Source organism: Haliotis rubra, unplaced genomic scaffold, assembly GCF_003918875.1.
Source record: "Haliotis rubra isolate DU_JTF1 unplaced genomic scaffold, ASM391887v1 Scf1845, whole genome shotgun sequence".
NCBI lineage: Eukaryota > Metazoa > Mollusca > Gastropoda > Lepetellida > Haliotidae > Haliotis > Haliotis rubra.
The window spans coordinates 68,799-75,360 of NW_025765831.1; positions in this window are offsets into that span (position 1 = coordinate 68,799).

Sequence of the window (6,562 nt, forward strand, 5' to 3'; positions counted from 1 at the left end):
AATCAAACTGCCTCAACAGATGCATATTTTGAACAGATTCACTTGCCCAGAGAGAAACTACGTGTGTCGTTTGTGCTCAAGCATTTAGCTTAAAAGGTATTTGACGATTTTGGACAATACAATATAAAACACAGGCTATAGATCGCCAATAACGAAAGGTAGATCATCATACTAGGGACCATGCGGACGTAATTTCAAGTAAAAGAACACACAAAACTTGCTGTTCTACGTATATGTTAGAACCACTGGAACAAACTTTTAAAACCAGCATAACTATCTCTGCGCATGCGTACTTCAATTCATTAACTACACATGCGCACCATTCATTGAAAAGTGTGACAATGAAGCCTTATATTCAATGTTTTGTGTGTAGATTGACGAAATATTATTTAAAGCGCAACATGGCGTCAAATGACCAATATGTCTGTGTCTTGTAAGGGTGACAATGTCCCTACTTTGATTCAATACGTAACTGTGCAAAGTTCTTTTTTTATTGAGAGAGGGAGAGTGTGTGTGTGTGTGTGTGTGTGTGTTTACATAAACATGTTGAGAACATATAGACACAAATAATCTCTCTCACGGCAAACAAACAACACCTATTGTTCAAGCATAGCAACATAGTTTCTATGCATTTGTAATAAAGCATACGTTTATTGTTTCACTGGCCAAGATTTGTTTTCAATACAATTGATATATCAGAAAAGGAGATAACGACTTGTACCTTTGCTTGATTGTCCTGCCGTGACGCATGTTTATTGCCTCCTCTGCACATTCATGAAGATAGGTCCAGTCCGCATGCACTGCGCAAGGCCACTCATGTGGGTTCCTTTTGAAGAGAACATTGGATTTCCATTTCAGAACACAATCACACCTATTGGATACGAGGTTCTTACAATGACACCCAAGGTGAGACATTGAAGTCTTTGTCCATATGTCTCGAAAATGTAGTACTTCCAGTTTTCTGTATGCGCAAAATAGAATAACATCACTTCCATTTGCACTGACACTGAAGTTTCGGATCAAATCCTCGTCAAGGAAGTAATGCCATGTACGCTTTCCTAACATGTACGCTTTATAATCATCCAAGGCCGAGATGTAGTGTCTGTAGACATGCGTTGGTACAGAAAACGTATACGTCACTGGAAAATGCACGTCCAAATACTTAAGCATCGAACATAGGACTATGATAGTCGTCGTCAAAGTTAACACAACAGCTAGAGACCTCGAACGCCGTAAGTTCATCTTCACATACAGCGTGTGACTAAATGTTCTATCGCAAGAAGATTTGGCAATGAATTTGACGTGAAACCTATCCAGGCACTGTCAGCTGGCGTGTGTAAGCATGAAAGGTGTCATGACCGGCTGGTTTGTTATCAATTTGCGTCCAACAAGTGGGATCAAATTGAGCAGTGAGCCAAGGCTGACTAGCGTAAAGCTGCCAGACATAATGAATTTCCACTGTGGCCACACTAAAGAAAGTGACATTATATTTTGTGTCATGAAAATCTGGTAACTATTATGCTGATCATATTCATTACTGTTCAACTTCATTAAAAGCAAACGTTGCCTTATATTTTTGTGGAAAGATCATATCTCTGACGTTTACAGAACACACTTACTTAAGTATGATAATCAACAAAAGGCTGAGATAAAAGTTCCAAATGTCAGTTCTCATAGGGCTGTTAGTGAGTGAGTGAGTTTAGTTTTACGCCGCACTCAGCAATATTCCAGCTATATGGCGGCGGTCTGTAAATAATCGAGTCTGGACCAGATAATCCAGTGATCAACAGTGTTACGGGAGTGTGTTTTTGTAATTTGTAATAACATTGGTTAGGTGATGATAATTATGAGTCACGATGTTTAAAGTTTTGAGTGTTGGTTGTGGGTCACATTTCGAGTCATATATGTTCAGTGGCAACAGTATTTTAGCGGCACGCCTTTATGATAGCGCTCCAGAGTAACCTCCCTTGACCGGATGTTTATGTGTTGACATCGTCATGTCGTATGTTCAACATGTTTCGAGAAAGATCTAACTGGTTAATGATACAGCCATGCTTTGCTGGAAAGTTTGAGAATCTGTCAGTATATATAAAAGCTTGCTGTTGTGTTGTGCGACACGCAAGGACTGATACACGGACTAACACACGGAATTACATGGGACTTTCGATATCACTGGAGTTGCCCATTGTTGTTTGCCTTCGTTCTTCGTCACAACGCCATCGTCTGACCCTGACACTTCATGCCTGACTGCTTTCATTTGTAAACAAGCTCCATTTAGAATATCTGATCTCACTGTGGTTACTCTGGTGAGTTAATGTGACTCATTACTTTAGATTTGTGACTCAATTGCATTGTATTAGAAATCTGTATTGTGATTCATTGTAGCTTGCTCCTTGTTTGCTTAATATATCATTGAATATTTTAGACTTGTCTGTGTTATATTTTGCTGGTTCAAAGAGGGATTCTTAAACCTTTGTCACGGCAATTATTTAACCGTAACAAAATGATGAGCATCGATCTGCGCAATTGGGAACCGATGACATGTGCTAACCAAGTCAGCGAGCCTGACCACCCGATCCCGTTAGTCGCCTCTTACGACAAGCATTGGTTACTGAAGATCAATATTCTAACCCGGACCTTCATGGGCAAAAGGGCTGTTAGAGTGGGGTTTATGAGAAAGTACATATACAAGTACTTTGAAGAAAAGTCATCACTCTAAGCTTCAGTATCCAGGTCTCTGAGGGGATGTTAAAACATCTGACTGTTTACAACGGATACTGAGCATTGATTAAGTAAGCGAAATTCACCTCTGGTCGCAGAGAGACGCACCGAAAATACACTCTTCAAAAAGAAAGGCATAGGTAATTTTGATAATATTGGACTCATGTAGCTGCGGCAAAAACAATACAAATATACTATTTCTTTCTGATTGTAAGTGAGTGAGTGAGTTACTATTTAACGTCACATCGGCAATATCTCAGCCATATCGTGACGAAAACAATCCATACAATAAAAAGTGGAAACATTTTGAAGACTTTTCTGATTGTAAACAGCTTCTGCGCCAAATCGGGGCGGTGGGATAGCCTAGTGGTTAAAGCGTTCGCTCGCCATGCTGAAGACCGGAGTTCGATTCCCCACATGGGTAAAATGTGTGAAGCCCATTTCTGGTGTCCGGCGCTGTAATATTACTGGAATATTGCTAAAACGGCTTATGACGATGGGTCTGCAGTTGCGAACTCTTTGTCTTTAGACGTGTGAGTTTTCACCTTTGTACCATTGTAATTACATGACATAATTGTGTTCTTAAACTGAGGGACCGTTCATAAAGTGTGGCCATGGGAGATGATGAAAATGATTATGGAGAAGCATGTACAATGGAACCACACACACCCCATACACACACACCACACACACCCGGTACAATTTATGTACAAAGTAAATGACCCCCTGCATGTCATGTGCAAAATCAATTACCACCCCTAAACCCCATCAAGTTTTAACATAATGTATTATTTTATGTACAAAATTGCTTCTTCCTTCATGAACATGCATGTAACAAGACACACAAAAGACAAATACGAGTGCTTGACGTTACCTACAAGCAGTCTGTGACGATGAATGACAACTGGGGCCGCCGTTTAGTTTGCAGCTACAGAACGCCTCAGTTTTACGCACTGACATGATGGCAATACAAACTAACACCAGTGTGCCACCAGTGAGACTTTCATCTGGTTGCTATTTTCTTATGTTAAGTATCATTGGCGGATCCTCCTTTCTCCTGAAGGTTTATTAAATGACCATGGAAACTGACATGAAACCGGGTGGAAATTAACTGTCCACCCCATCCCCTTTCGCCCCTGCGACAGTTTACATTCAGTATCCTGTCCGTGGTTAAGCGTTCCATAGTTCTTGTAACTATGGGGATTAATCCTTTCCAAGCATCCGTGATCTACCTTCATTTGTTGGCGATCGTAACTTATATAATTATCATTTGATGGTAACATGCCAGTTTTAAATTTTATTGTGTGATAGCCTAGTTATTTTACTGTCCTTTATCCGACAGATATGTATATGGTTTTTTTTTGGTTGTTTGCATATAGATAACTCTCCTAATCGCGATATGGTTGAAATATTGCCGATGTGACTCACTTACTTATTCATCCATTCAAGCAGCGGGTGTGAACGCGTGGAGTTATAATTATATGAACTTCAAAATCAGAACAGTGAGAAGAGAAACAAGAATTGAGAGTATGTATCTTCGGAAATCGTAAGCTTTATCATCCTGCTTTCTTTCAAACCGAAGCTTAACAACAAACACCACAATATGTAATTGAAGCTGATTTCCACTCTCCACTGATTTCAGGGCAAAATATCAAACGCCCTATTACCATGGATATCCTAATACACGTGAATTTAATTAGATTGATGAATACTAATAATACAAGTAATATTATCACACTTTGTATGTACTGTATGTACACCATGCTTTTTGTACATATAAACGTCAGCAAACATTATGATTGTATACCATTGTATGCCTTTGTACTATAGTCATCTTCAGTATTGGAATATAAAAATATTTAATGAATTCTTAACTAGGGTGTCTAAACTGAAAATCATACAATATCATTTGTCTGACGCTAAGTGAAGACATCTATGCTTGTTTTCCAATTTTATCCCTGTGTGGTAGGTATTCCCTTCATTGTTTAAATTTCTGGGTCTCTTTGGCACACAGGTACTTTGGGGTCATAGGGTACTTCGTGAATAAATGTAAACAACGTTTTCCACGCAAAGCCTATTTCTAAAGCATCTGATATGCCCGCGAATGTCTACATTAACGTGTATAATTGTTTTGAAAAGCTCATAGCGATTACATGTAACTTGATGACAGATAAGTATGCTATTTAGTTTCAATGCTACTGTAAGATTCATCTTATGCAGAGACCAGCTGTTATCGATGTCACAGATTGTGTTCATTGTCTATTATGAAAATTTAGCACTGGGGTTTATCTACAATGAAACACTTCTATTCCACCTGCATCACACTGACCCATGTTTGTCAATGTTTGTCGCAAGAGGGGACTGGAAGGATTGGGTAGTTAAACTCTCTGATGTGATTGATGCAATGGGCAATGCTCATGGTGTCAATCAACCGATTGTCGTTTTCCGGCTGGATTATTTACAGACCGCCCTCATACAGCAGTAGATAGAATACAGCTGTGGATAGAATACAGCTGTAGATAGAACACTGCGGCGTTAAACACCAAACAGACTGGCAAAGGCTGTACCCACACATATGTCGTTATGAGATATGACAAGACGTGTGCTATAGTTGCAACACTACCAAACCAGGGCTTCCTTTCACAAAGCACTCAGGGTGATCGTAAGTCACTAAGGTGACTTTAGTGCAGTGGTAAAGAATGGAGTTAAGGTTAACCTTAGCAAAGGTTGCTTCGTGAAAGGAGTCCCTGGACGTGATCACACCGATCCCTCAAACTATCCACCCATTTCATTGACCAGCTGCGTTTGCGCATGGAACGCATGGTCAGCAACAGACTGACATGATGGTATATAAAATCCAATGATTTAATTACAAATATCCAGTGTGGACATCGGTTCCCCAATTGCGTATATCCATGCTCATGCTGTTGAGCACTGGATTGTCTGGACCCGATTATCACAGACCGCCGGCATATAGCTGGAATATTGCTGAGTGCGGCGTAAAACTAAACTCACTCACTCACTCCAATTTGAGTGTGATATTAATAGTTAACGTCACATCGGCAATATTTCAGCCATATCATGATGAGTGCTTATTTGACATTGAAATGTTATATGTTAAACAAGTAGAATATCACAATTACAACTAAAACTAGTGTATAATTTAAAACCAATATCACTATTTGGACAATACAATATAAAAACTGGTTATAGATCGCCAACCACTGAAGGTAGATCACCATACTAGGAACCATGGGGACTTACAGTACTTTTGCTACCTGCATGGACCCTATCTGAAATTTATATCATCCCTTCAGCAGCTGGCGATTTAAGTCAATTTTAGCCTAAATTGAAATGACATAAATACTACATTTAAAACAGCTTGTAAAAATAAATTTCCTTTGAATGTTTCTGGGACTTACGTACCCTCTCAGGAGGACAATAATTTTACGCTGCTTCAACCCCTTTGAGGGTACAGCCAATAACAATCTCGGTTACTAATTTAAACTACCAATAATAAAATATGCATGTATTTACAAATCATTTAACACATCTAATTCTTTTTTAAAAATGCAAAATTAAATGAGAACTTATATTATTAAAAAGATCCTTCATAGTTCGTGATTTGAATAGTTATCCCTTTTGATGGAATATTCAACACAGTCAACCAAGACATGCTTGACCGTGATTCTTTCATCACAAGGGATGTAGAACGGAGGATCCTCACCTTCAATAGGTATTCATGAGTATATCTTGTGTGGCCAATACGACACCGTCGTATGATGACCTCTTCAAATCTGGACTGGCAACCACCCAAGGTGTAACCAATATAGGGTTTTAT